Consider the following 14,906-nt stretch of genomic DNA (forward strand, 5'->3'; position numbering starts at 1 on the left):
ATTCTGTTTTGCGTGTGTTGTTTGCTTATTTTGATGAATCTATGGCTAGTAAAATAGTTTATAAACCATAGAGAAGTTGGAATACAGTAGGTTTAACACCAATATAAATAAAGAATGAGTTCATTACAGTACCTTGAAGTAGTCTTTTGTTTTCTTTCTCTAACGGAGCTCACGATATTTCTGTTGAGTTTTGTGTTGTGAAGTTTTCAAATTTTGGGTGAATTCTTTTGATGGATTATGGAACAAGGAGTGGCAAGAGCCTAAGATTGGGGATGCCCATGGTACCCCCAAGATAATCTAAGGACACCAAAAATTCAAAGCTTGGGGATGCCCCGGAAGGCATCCCCTCTTTCGTCCACTTCCATCGGTAATTTACTTGGAGCTATATTTTTATTCACCAACATGATATGTGTTTTTCTTGGAGCGTCTTGTATTATTTGCGTCTTTGCTTGTTAGTTTACCACAATCATCCTTGCTGTACACACCTTTTGAGAGAACCATACATGAATTGAAATTTGTTAGAATACTCTATGTGCTTCACTTATATCTTTTGAGCTTGATAGTTTGCTCATAGTGCTTCACTTATATCTTTTGAGCGTGAAAATTTTTGCTCTAGTGCTTCACTTATATCTTTTAGAGCATGTTGGTGGATTTGTTTTAAACAAACTTGATCTCTCATGCTTCACTTAGATTATTTTGAGAGTCGTTAATAGCATGGTAATTTGCTTAATGTTAAAATACTTGGTATTCAAGATATGTGAAACTTTCTTTTGAGTGTGTTGAATACTAAGATAAGTTTGATGCTTGATAATTGTTTTGAGATGTGAAGGTGATAATATTAGAGTCATGCTAGCTAAGTAGTTGTGAATTTAAAAAATACTTGTGTTGAAGTTTGTGATTCCCGTAGCATGCACGTATGGTGAACCGTTATGTGATGAACTCGGAGCATGATTTATTTATTGATTGTCATCCTTATGAGTGGCGGTCGGGGACGAGCGATGGTCTTTTCCTACCAATCTATCCCCCTAGGAGCATGCGTGTAATACTTTGCTTTGATAACTTCTAGATTTTTGCAATAAGTATATGAGTTCTTTATGACTAATGTTGAGTCCATGGATTATACGCACTTTTCCCCATCCTTCCACCATTGCTAGCCTCTCTAATACCGCACGTCTTTCGCCGGTATCATACACCAACCATAAACCTTCCTCAAAACAGCCACCATACCTACCTATCATGGCATTTCCATAGCCATTCCGAGATATATTGCCATGCAACTTTCCACCGTTCCGTTTATTATGACACGCTCCATCATTGTCATATTGCTAGCATGATCATGTAGCTGACATTGTATTTGTGGCAAAGCCACCATTCATAATTCTTTCATACATGTCACTCATGATTCATTGCATATCCCGGTACACTGCCGGAGGCATTCATATAGTCATATTTTTATTCTAAGTATCGAGTTGTAATTGTTGAGTTGTAAGAAAAATAAAAGTGTGATGATCATCATTATTAGAGCATTGTCCCAAGTGAGGAAAGGATGATGGAGTCTACGATTCCCCCACAAGTCGGGATGAGACTCCGGACGAAAAAAAAGAGGCCATAAAAAAGAGGAGAAAAGGCCCAAATAAAAAAATGAGAGAAAAAGAGAGAAGGGACAATGCTACTATCCTTTTACCACACTTGTGCTTCAAAGTAGCACCGTGATCTTCATTATAGAGAGTCTCTCATTTCGTCACTTTCATATACTAGTGGGAATTTTTCATTATAGAACTTGGCTTGTATATTCCAATGATGGGCTTCCTCAAAATGCCCTATGTCTTCGTGAGCAAGCGAGTTGGATGCACACCCACTTAGTTTCTTTTGTTGAGCTTTCATATACTTATAGCTCTAGTGCATCCATTGCATGGCAATCCCTACTCACTCACATTGATATCTATTGATGGGCATCTCCATAGCCCGTTGATACGCCTGGTTGATGTGAGACTATCTTCCCTCTTTTTGTCTTCTCCACAACCACCATTCTATTCCACATATAGTGCTATATCCATGGCTCACGCTCATGTATTGCGTGAAGATTGAAAAAGTTTTGAAAATGTTAAAGTATGAAACAATTGCTTGGCTTGTCATCAGGGTTGTGCATGATTTAAATACATTGTGTGGGGAAGATGGAGCATAGCCAGACTATATGATTTTGTAGGGATAACTTTCTTTGGCCATTTTATTTTGAGAAGACATAATTGCTTTGTTAGTATGCTTGAAGTATTATTATTTTTATGTCAATATGAACTTTCGTCTTGAATCTTTCGGATCTGAATATTCATACCATGATTAAGAAGATTTACATTGAAATTATGCCAAAGTATCACTCCACATCAAAAATTCTTTTTTTTATCATTTACCTACTCAAGGACGAGTAGGAATTAAGCTTGGGGATGCCTGATACGTCTCCAACGTATCTATAATTTTTGATTGCTCCATGCTAATTTACCTATTGTTTTGGACTATAATGGGCTTTATTTTCCACTTTTATATTATTTTTGGGACTAACCTATTAACCGGAGGCCCAGCCCAGAATTGCTGTTTTTTGCCTTTTTCAGTATTTCAAAGAAACAGAATCCAAACGGAATGAAACCTTTGGGATCGTGATTTTCCAACCGAACGTGATCCAGGAGACTTGGACCCTACTCCAAGAAGCTTCTGAGGAGGTCACAAGGGTGGAGGGCCCCCCCCCCCCCGGGCGCGCCCCTACCTCGTGGGCCCCTCGGAGCTCCACCGACGTACTCCTTCCTCCTATATATACCTACGTACCCCCGAACGATCAGAACAGGAGCAAAAAACCTAATTCCACCGCCGCAACCTTCTGTATCCATGAGATCCCATCTTGGGGCCTGTTCCGGAGCTCCGCCGGAGGGGGCATCCACCATGGAGGGCTTCTACATCATCACCATAGCCCCTCCGATGAAGTGTGAGTAGTTTACTTCAGACCTTCGGGTCCATAGCTAGTAGCTAGATGGCTTCTTCTCTCTTTTTGGATCTCAATACAATGTTCTCCCCCTCTCTCATGGAGATCTATTCGATGTAATCTTCTTCTTTTTGCGGTGTGTTTGTTGAGACTGATGAATTGTGGGTTTGTTATCCAGCTTATCTATGAATAATATTTGAATCTTCTCTGAATTCTTTTATGTGTGATTGAGTTATCTTTGCAAGTCTCTTCGAATTATCCGTTTGGTTTGGCCAACTAGATTGGTAGTTCTTGCAATGGGAGAAGTGCATGGCTTTGGGTTCAATCTTGCGGTGTCCTTACTCAGTGACACAAAGAGTTGCAAGGCACATATTGTATTGTTGCCATCGAGGATAACAAGATGGGGTATTTATCATATTGCATGAATTTATTCCTCTACATCATGTCATCTTGCTTAAGGCGTTACTCTGTTTTTAACTTAATACTCTAGATGCATGCTGGATAGCGGTCGATGAGTGGAGTAATAGTAGTAGATGCAGAATCGTTTCGATCTACTTGTCACAGACATGATGCCTATATACATGATCATACCTAGATAACCTCATAACTATGCTCAATTCTATCAATTGCTCAACAGTAATATGTTCACCCACCGTAGAATACTGATGCTCTTGAGAGAAGGCACTAGTGAAACCTATGGCCCCCGGGTCTATTCTCATCATATCAATCGCCATCACTTTATTTACTTGCTTTGCTTTTACTTTTTACTTTGCATCTTTATACCAAAAATACCAAAAATATTATCCCTATCAGATCTCACTCTCGTAAGTGACCGTGAAGGGATTGACAACCCCTAATCACGTTGGTTGCGAGTAGCTATCGTTTTGTGCAGGTACGAGGGACTTGCGCGTGACCTCCTACTGGATTGATACCTTGGCTCTCAAAAACTAGGGGAAATACTTACGCTACTGTGCTGCATCATCCTCTCCTCTTCGGGGAAAACCAACGCAAGCTCGAGACGTAGCAGTTGGCAAGCTAGAAAAGGTAAGATTTGTTGATAGGATGTTGCCTCATACTTCATGGACGGGATCCTTCCAGTTGGAAGATTACAGACCCATGGTGCGCTCACTGATGTCACAGATGGGCTGTTTCACCTTGGAAGAACCTTTGGGGGTTCTCTCCTCGTGGTCGTCGTCGTGGTCGATGAGATCTGACTTGGCAATTTAGGATCCCAAGCCGCCGATGTAGAACGTGTCCTTCAAAAATGACAAAATGGGCTCGATGGTGTATAAGAATCGCTAATCCTTGACCGCTTGGCGGAGGAGATCAGAGGCAGGGCCATCGAAGAGATCGACGGTGGTTGAACCAGAGGGGTTGGGGATGGACCACGTAACCTGTGACATGGCCCACTTGAAGCCGTCGCTATCGACAAGCTTGATGTCGTAGCCAGCTTTCCCGAGATACAGTAATACGCAAGCCCGCTGACATGAAGCCTTTGGCATGGCAACATAGTCAACATCTTCGCCGGCTTCCGCCGTGACGTGTTGCTCCGGGGTCGATAGGTCGGGGTGAATGGCAGCCACCTCGCCAACGTCCGCTGGAGAGGCCGTGATAAACCTCTTCTTGGCCGAGCGCTTGTCGGGCTCCCCGGGATACATGGTCGAGCTTAGGCTGCGACATTCTGGAGCAGGGGATGTGGATCTGGCAGGGAGGGACACCGCATGCCTCATATAAAAACTCAGGGGAGTGGGGCGACAGTATGGGAATCGTTGGGTAACCCGAACTTTATTATCTAAGCTAGCAGGAACGGGCAGACCGACATGGGTTGGCGCCGGTGTCGGTCGCTGCCGTGAGCTAGGGTTTGAGGGGGGAGGGGCGGGTGGGGGACTATGAAGGGGGTGATGGTGTTTGAGGATACTCCACGAATACTGAAAATTTTAGTAATGGTGGGTGGAGATGGTGGTGGACGAGGGAGGGCGACGGTTCAAATGCCTCGGCTACTATAATTTTACTATAAGGTTGGTGCTGGAGGAGTGTGGGCAACGGTTGAAGTACGGCGGCTACTACAATTTGGGTAAAGGAATTGATGCGGGGCGGGAGTGCCCAAGATCGTGCACGGTCCAATAAGAATATGCTTGTATGGTAATAAGGAAAAGTGGCGGAACCGCCGGTTTTTGCAATGCTCAAGGCGGGTAGTTTGTTTTTATATTTCTAGCTAGCTGGTCTATCGCACACGGTTCATCCTAATTTCTAAATAAACTTACCCGCCTTTAGCTTGCGCAGTCGTGGTGATTTTACAACGCACTTGCATTGCACACAGTTAAGCCAGTACCTCCACCATTTGCTCGCGCATGCGTAGTCGTGGTGATTTACAGCAAAAAATAACCTATAAAAACATAGTCTACAAATTGGCAAAACAAGGATCCCAAGATTTATATAATCATCATGTCAGGTCACTATGGAGATATTTATCTCTTTATCTCTATAATGGCTATGTCATGGCGATTAAATGAATCTTGAGATATGCAACTTCCCACCGGGTCACCCATCCTTGGACTACTCCAGCCCGAGCACGCTTAACCTCTGCGTTCTATTCGACTAGGCTAGCGGATGGGAAGCGGCACCTTGCTGATAGGAATTGCCTCCTCGCCTTTAAGGCGTTTCACGCTGGTCACCCTATGGGACCTACTCCCTCCTATCATGCACATTTATGCTTTTAGAAACTGTGTGCGATATTTACATGGCTGGTGTGTTGCTCCCTAGCCTTCAATGAGCACTGACACTGGTAGCGGGAAACCGATGGGAGAAGAGGCGGGAAACCGATGAGAGGAGTGGCGGGAAACAGTAGCATGTTTAGAAAACGTAGTAGAGAAGGAAGCGTGAGCTAGCACGACGCATGCGCACAGTGCTTACCCATCTACTGCATGTTCTGTCAAAAGGGCTAAGGGTTTTCGTTCGATCTGGGAGCATCCAGCGATGCAGACGTACGATCCGTGGGGTTTGGGTTCTGGCCAATCAGAACGCATGAATCAGATCGCGCGTGCAGCAGAGGGCAGGGGGCATCGGCCACGGTTTGGTAGGCACACGGCTTTCGTGAGTGAACCATGTCCTATTTGAAAACATTTCGTGAGAAGAATCTCGGTTTTTAAATCCCAATAAATCCAAAACTCACCCGAAAATCGTGAAACCCGGCATGGTGTCACAACATGGCACATATATGCCGAGGAATTTTTTTCGTCCATTTTGGCACAAGTTTTATTACAAGCCTCTTACAAACGGGAGCTTCTCTCAAAGAAGCCTTGTGGTTCCGATAGGGAAACATGTCCCCCTTGTGGAGGAAATGATAATCATTGCCTCTTTTCGCCTTGTATTTTCTTCTACCGGCAACATGGAACGACAAGATATATGTGCTAAAATTTAAACTTATTCAGGGTTCGTTTGGCCTTTTTATACACTAATTGAGTTTCCTAGGCATTTATTGTCCATAATTCAAATATGAACCTCAAATACATGCTCCAGTTCACCAAAATGGCTAGAAATATTATACATGCATGTGTCCTTGGGTGCATGTTTAGGTCACATGCCAGGAATGGGAACGAATTACAACTGTATCGGTGTCCTGGCTCGTCCTCAAACATTTGGAATCTCAGTTTTAAATCCCCGTAAATCCTAAACTCACCAGAAAGTCATGAAAGTAGGCATGGTGTCACGCCATAGCACATATATGTCGTGGTAAAAACATTGTCCAATTTGGGCCAAGCTTTATTACAAACCTCTTACAAACTGGAGCTTCTGTCAAAGAAGCCTCGTGGTTCCGATAGGGACACATGTTCCCCTTGTTGTTGAAACATAATCATTGCCTCTTTTTGCCTTGTATTTTCTTCTATAGGCAACATTGAACGACAAGATATCCATGCTGAAATTTAAACTTATTCAGGGTTCGTTTGGCCTTTTTATACACTAATTGAGTTTCCTAGGCATTTAATGTCCATAATTCAACGCTGAACTTCAAATACATGCTCTAGTTCACCAAAATGGCTAGAAAAATTATACATGTGTCCTTCGGTGCATGTTTAGGTCCCATGTCAGGAATGGGAACGAATTACAACCATACCGGCGTCCTGGCTCGTCCTCAAACATTTAGAATCTTGGTTTTTAAATCCCCATAAATCCTAAACTCACAAAAAAGTCATGAAAGTTGGCATGGTGTCCCGTCATGGCGCATATATGTCTTGGCAAAAACATTGTCCAATATCGGCCACGCTTTATTAAAAACCTCTTATAAACTGGAGCTTCTCTCAAAGAAGCCTCGTGGTTCTGATAAGGAAACGTGTTCCCCTTGTGGGGAAACGTAATCATTGCCTCTTTTCTCCTTGTATTTTCTTCTACGGGCAACATTGAACAACATGATATCCATGCTGAAATTTAAAATTATTCAGGGTTTGTTTGGCCTTTTTATACACTAGTTGAGTTCCCTAGGCATTTAATGTCCATAATTCAAATCTGAACTACAAATACATGCTCCAGTTCACCAAAATGGCTAGAAAAATTATACATGTGTCCTTGGGTGCATGATTAGGTCCCATGCCAGGAATGGGAACGAATTACAACCATACCTGCGTCCTGACTTGTCCTCAAACATTTGGAATCTTAGTTTTTAAAGCCCCATAAATCCAAAATTCACCAGAAAGTCATCAAAGTTGGCATGGTGTCACGTCATGGCACATATATGTCGTGGTAAAAACATTGCCAATTTGGGCCAAGCTTTATTACAAACCTCTTACAAACCGGAGCTTCTCTCAAAGAAGCCTTGTGGTTCCAATAGGGAAACATGTTCCCCTTGTGGCGAAACGTAATCACTGCCTATTTTTGCCTTGCATTTTCTTCTACGGGCAACATGGAACGATAGGATATCCATGCTGAAATTTAAACTTATTCAGGGTTCGTTTGGCCTTTTTTACACTAATTGAGTTTCCTAGGCATTTAATGTCCATAATTCAAATCTGAACTACAAATACATGCTCAAGTTCACCAAAATGGCTAGAAAAATTGTACATGTGTCCTTGGGTGGATGTTTAGGTCCCATGCCAGGAATTGGAACGAATTACAACCGTATCGGCGTCCTGGCTCGTCCTCAAACATTTGGAATCTCGGTTTTTAAATCCCCATAAATCCAAAACTCACCAGAAAGTCATCAAAGGTGGCATGGTGTCACGTCATGGCACATATATGTTGTGGTAAGAACATTGCCAGATTGGCCAAGCTTTATTACAAACTTCTTACAAACCGGAGCTCGTCGCAAGAACCCTCATGGTTTCAATAGGGAAAAGTGTCCCCTTGTGGGACAAACAATAATTGCTCCCTCTTCTAGCCTCGTATTTTCTTCTACATGCAACATGAAACAACGGGAGGTTCGTGCTGAACTTTGAAATTATTCAGGGTTCGTTTGACCCTTGTTCTTCATTAATTGAGTTTTCTAGGCATTTAATGTCCATAATTCAAATCCGAACTACAAATACATGCTCTAGTGCACCAAAATGGCTAGAAAGAACGTACATGTACATGTGTCCTTGGGGTGCATGTTTAGGTCCCATGGAACGAATGGGAATGAATTCAACCGTCTCGCCGTCCTGCCTTGGCCACAAACATTGCGAATCTTGGTTTTTAAATCTCTGTAAATCCAAAACTCACCAGGAAATCATGAAACTTGCCAGCGTGTCACTACACGGTACATATAATTGTCCAATTTGGGCGAAGCTATAGTTCAAGCCTCTTAAAAACCGAAGCTTCTTGCAACCCTCATGGTTTTGGTGGGCGAAACGATAATTGCTTCCTCTTCTCGCCTTGAACTTTGTTTTCTATAGGCAACATAGAATAACAGGAGTGTCGTGCTAAAATTTGAAACTATTCAGGGTTCGTTTGGCCATTGTATATATTACTAATTAAGTTTTCTACGCATTTAATGTAGTCCATAATTCAAATTTGAACTACAAGCACATGCTCCAGTGAAGCAAAATGGGTGGGAAATCATACAAGTGTCATTGGGTGCATGTTTAGGTCTCACTTAAGGAATTGGAATGAAATACAAACTTGTCATCATCCTGAAACATTGAGAATCTTGGTTTTTAAATCCCAGTAAATCAAAAAATCGCCCAAAAACATGAAACATGGCATGGTTTCATGACATGGCACATATATGTCGTACTAAAAAAATCGTCTAGTTTGAGAAGAGGAGCACACATTAGTAGCCAACAAAGTCCTTTTTGAAACAAAAAGCTAATACGTTAACATCGCAAATGGTTGTATTATATGAACCGTGTCAAAATTTAACCATACTCGGTGGCGTGCGTGCAACTGTTTGATTAGACGGGAAGAGCACGAGAAGTTCGCCGTGCAGGCTCGACGGGACACGTGCAAGCAGTCCGTCATGCAGGCTCGACAAGACACGTGTGAGCAATCCGCCGCGCAGGATCGACGGGATGCATGCATCCTGTCCACCTCGCAGGCTCGACGGGACACGTGCGAGCAGCAAGGCCGCCCATGCTCACCGGGAAGTGAGCTCTTTGACCTCCATGCACCAACCGTCGCCCGCCTCGCTCACAAGTTCTCCATTAATGGGTTAACTAAAGCGCCTGGACGGAGGGTGTTTGCTTGTGATCCCATGGCAGCATTTGTTTTGTTCGTGTTTTCAACTCGTGTTCTGGCCTAATTTAAATTGCCACATAGGTCAACGCATAATATGACGACAAATAAAATGGTAGCGGATAGTATAACGACAAATTTACAATGGCGTAGATAATAATTGTCTTACATATTTCGGATAATTTAAAATGCCACATGCGCCAAAGCCCGGAAGACACGGGGGCAAGAGAAGAAGGAAATCACAGACAACGATCTGGATTGCTATTGTATCTACTCTTTGATGGATCGCCTGGCGACGACATCCTCCAGCTCCTTCAATTCCTCAAGACTTTGCTTGAAAGCAGCCACAGATTCCTCGACCTTCTGCTCGCGCTCGATCCGGAGCTTCCTCAAGTCACCCATCAGTTCCTCGACGACCACTATCAGTGTCATCCCCGAGGCACTGCTCTGCTCATGCAGCATCTTCCAGCCAGCGGTTCCTCTTCCTTCTTGGCGAGCGCCTTGAGGAGCTACGCATTGTTACCCATGAGTTACTCTACAAGGCTGGTCACCTTGTCAAACCAGGTATCGCTGATCTCGAGCAGCTTCATCAAGCCGTCGACCAGCTCCTGCTGCTTAATGAGGCCAGCGAGAATATCGTCATCGCCGGCCAAGGACTTCAGCAAACGCTAGCTCGTCGCGATCGCCGACGTGGCGAGTGCGCTCGTGAGGGCCCTCGCGTGCCCGTGAGAGCTCGTTCAAGGGCTTCGCGGTGCGCTAGGACATCTCTGTTGCGGCTGCCGCTTTGCATCGGGACCTCTGTAGTGCTTCCGCGGCCTTGGTCTTTGTTGCCTGGTTATATGTCCACCCGAAACTCCTCCTACCGGTCATGGCGGAACACTTGACAGGAAAGACCAGTTTTGTGGGTGATGAGGAGCGGAAATGTGAAGTATTTGAGTGGGTAGTTTTTATAGCCCGGTGCTAATTGTGAACACATATTAGTTTGATCGGTGTGAACACATATTAGTTTGATCGGTGTGAACACATATTAGTTTGATCTGTGTGAATAGATTTGCAATTACTTATTGCATTGTAACCTGCAATGTGACAAGAAACAAACTCAAAATTTATTGATGGTTCTAGGCCTACAAAGCCCCATTTTCGTTGTTCTGCATCATCGCAAACAGTTCTTTTGGGTCAACCATATGCCACGCATCGGAAGCCCGAAACATGGTCCCTTGTTCTCGGATGTACGTGTACGTGTCTGCCCACTATCACACACGGTCATGATATCACCATCGTGTCCTATGTATGTGTCGTCACGTCTCCTATGGGGTGCCAGAAGGTTGACCACGTGGTTGCTCACCGTGGCGTCCCTATGCGCGCTCTGCTTGCCGTTGAGGAAAATTTACAATGGCAACGGTTAATAATTGTGTTACATATTCAGGATAATTTAAGATGCCACATGCGGCAAGGCACAAAACACTCACGACCTACTTATGCGTACAATTATAATAAAATATAGGCTAAAACGCTAAGTCGACGGCCTTTCGACGACAGTCTTCTCGGACTCCATGATCAGCATATCACCTTCATTATGTGTAACTTACTAATCATCGCACACGAGTACTCGTAGACGCATCATGTGCGATACTCCTAGCCACCGCAAGCAACTAGTTTGCATTTTTCAAAGTTTTTTGTACGAACAGAATCACACACGAACTTACTATAGTAATCGTCTGTCTTATAATTTCTCATTGCAAACAGTTCATCCGAGTGGGTTGTTTGCTGCATATCACACACATCTGGTTTACACGAATCGTTTGTGTCCTTTTGGCTCATCACAAATGCCGCATATCACAGACATCTTGTTAAGATGAACCATTTCTGTTCTTTTGCCTAATTGAAATAGTTTGTTTGAGTGAACTGTATATTGTATATCATAGACACCTTGATCTGGCTGACTGTTTCTGTTGCATTCCCTAATAGCACACAGTTCATCGGAGCAAACTGTATGCTGTATATCGCACACACATTGATATGGCTTCCCGTTTCTGTTGTTCTTCCTCATCGCAAAAAGTTCTATCGGATCAACCATATGCCCAGCATCACACACATAACTAAAATCTAAACCATGTTTGATTTCGCCGCCATCACAAACGTTTTGCATCTTTTTTGACGGGTTTTTTACATCCTCGTTTGTAATTAATGCATCGCACATAGTTTCGTCAAAGGGTCTCTGATCGTAGTGTCGCGTTAGCAGCATCCTGCAGTAGTGATTATACCCCTTGAAATACCCTGGACGCTCTAGATTTGGATCAAGTAACTGATCCAGAGTCTCTTGTCCTGTCAACGGAGGTGGTGCAGAGTTTTTGACAACTCTACCTTTGATGAAGTTCTTCTTGTCTTTCCTAAACTTATGGCAAGGATCCAGGAACTGTCTATGCAAGTTGAAGCAAGGAAACTTGTGACCTGCCTGCAGCCAACCAAACTCAAGAGTTGGCTTGCATGTGGAGAACGGGAACCTTCCATGCACGCACCAACCAACGAATAGCGCATACGCCGGCAAGTCATGCGTCGAGTACATGTACCAGACACGCATTATGAAGTTCTGTTTGCGAAAGGTGTCATATGTCTTGAACCCATTATCCCAAGCTTCTTGCAATTCCTCCTTAAGAGGTTGCATGTACACATTCATATTCTTCCCCGGATAGTTCAGCCCTGGAATTATGAAAATCAGTAAAATGTTCTTTCTTTGCATAATCTGTCCAGGGGGGAGATTGAGTGGAATGACAAATACGGGCCAACAACTGTATTGGGTTGCCGTCATACCAAACATACTGAACCCATCCATGCTGATGGTGGCTCGAGGATGCCTTGGATCTGCCGCTTTTTGCGCATAAAATGCATTGAAGCACTTCCATGCTTCACCATCCGATGTGTGTACCATCATCAGATTCACGTCTGCATCTAGTTAGGTTCTTTTGCCCGTTTCGTGCCATGCATCTGTCTGGCCATCTCTTCGACTATGAAAAGACGTTGAAGTCTTGGTATGATTGGCATATACCAAAGAAAACTAACGGGGATTTTGGTCTGCGTCTTCTCACCCATACTGTTGTCTATCACAACATACATGGAAGACTTGCAAACGGGACAATAGTTCAAGTCCACTTCGTCAAGCCTAAATAAGGCACATCCTTTCTCACGGGCATGTATCTTCTCATTGGGCATCTTAAGAGCACGGAGGATTTTGTCTGACTGGTACAGGCTTGCGGGCATTACATGGCCTTTGGGTAGAAAGCGTCCAAATATTGTCATCATCGTGTCGTAACATTCTCTGCCCAAGTTGAATTGAGCCTTCAGGGACATTATTTGTGATATGGCATCCAGCTAACAAAGCTCAGTGTGCTCGTGGAGAGAATGTTTTGAAGACTCCAACATTTCATTGAAGGCCTTTGCAGATTCCTCCATCTCATTGTCCGAGTCCCGAGCGTCATCGAAGTTTTGCACCATGTCTTCCATCCCGGTACCATGCCCGTCGATGCGACGACGAACCACCTCGGCTCTTGCACGTTGGGCAGACTCACCATGAAATGTCCAAAATGTATAAGCAGGCGTAAAACCCCACTTCCGGGGGTGTTTACTCATTTCAATCTCTGTCCTCTTATGATAGTTGTTGCACGGGACATAGGGGCACCAGGTTTTTCTATGGCCATTTGAAAATGCAGCTCTCACAAACCCCTTAGTTTTTGTTAACCGTTCATCAGTCATGTCTTCCTGACTAGTGTGACTGGTGTACATCCACGCATGATCACTCATCTTGCCTAGCTACTGGAAACACAAGAAATATATACATGATTCAGCAAACCATATTCATTAGTCAATGGAGTTTGTCAGTTTTATTACGTCCATGCAACCTAGACACTAATAGGTAAAGATAGGTCCTAATCCAACCCGAGTATGTGTAGATTGTGTTCATTTTTTCATGCTCTGCTCTGGATCCGACACAAAATTTAGGCAGGACCTCCCTACTGTTCTCCTGATACACGTCTCTGCAATAAGCCGAGATGATGTGTACCCAGAGAACAACAGGAGGCACTGACAAAATTCTGCATCGGATCCGGAGCAGAGCATCTGGGAAAACAAACCCAATCTACATATACTCAAGCTGTCCATGGATAACATTGGACAATTCGAAAGAATCATGGTTACAAATATGAAAGTGCATGCATATCTATAGACGTAACCCTTTCGAATGAGAGACGCATAGTGGGTACGCATACTAATGATTAAAGACTCCTATAGCTAGCAAGTTTCATCGGCACAAAGACCGGAACAGAGCAAATGAAGGGGGGGGAGGAGATGTCATTTGTGCTCACCCACAAACACATGGGAGGAGCTCGTCGAACGCATGGGGAGGTCGCCGAACACCAAGCCCTCGAAACGATGAAACAACTGCACATTTAAATCCACCCAATCAACACAAATATGATGTTTTTATCACAAAATCAAAAAATATATGACCTAACTGATAATTCACAAATATATGACCCCATTGGCCTCTCGAAGGCCGAAGAGCACCTTTTAGGTCAACATGAGGCCCAAGAGGTGTCGGGGGTTGGGGGTGTCGGGGGTGTCATGTCTGGGTGTTAGGGTGTCGGGGTGTCTGGGTGTCGTGTTGGGGTCGGGGTGTCGGGGTCGAGGTGTCGGGGGTGTCTTGTCTGGGTGTCGTGGTGTCGGGCTGTCCGGGTGTCGTGTCTGGGTCTTGGTGTCGGGGTCGGGGTGTCGAGGTGTTGTGCCGGTGTCAGGGTGCCATTTTCTTCTTCCTCCTCTTCTTCTTTTTTTCCCCCTTTTTCCTTTTCTTCTTCTTCCTCTTCTTCCTTTTCTTCCTTTTCTTCTTCTTCTTCCTCTTCTTCTCCTCCTCCTCTCCTCTTTATTCTTCTTCTTCTTCTTCTCCTCTCCTCTTTCTTCTTCCTCTTCTATTTATGTAAACCTAAAACTATTACTAACCTACACCTAGCACTAAACCTAAACCTAAACAGGAAAAAACAGAAAAAACAGAAGAAGAAAATGAACCTCGCCCTGCTTTGGCTCCAGCGATGTCGGCCGATGGAGAATGGCCGTGGGGAGGGGCGGTGGAGGAAGGTCGGCCGGTGGAGGATGGCGGTGGGGAGGCGGCGGGTCCGGGCGGCACGGTGCCGGCGGCGAGGCGGGGCCGCGCAGGGGCCGTGTGGCCTTGCTCCGGCAATGGGGCGTCGTAGGGCGGCCGCCGCGGCCTAGGTCTGGTGGGTGTGGCGGGCAGGCTGGCCGGCGG

Source organism: Triticum dicoccoides, chromosome 3B, assembly GCF_002162155.2.
Source record: "Triticum dicoccoides isolate Atlit2015 ecotype Zavitan chromosome 3B, WEW_v2.0, whole genome shotgun sequence".
NCBI lineage: Eukaryota > Viridiplantae > Streptophyta > Magnoliopsida > Poales > Poaceae > Triticum > Triticum dicoccoides.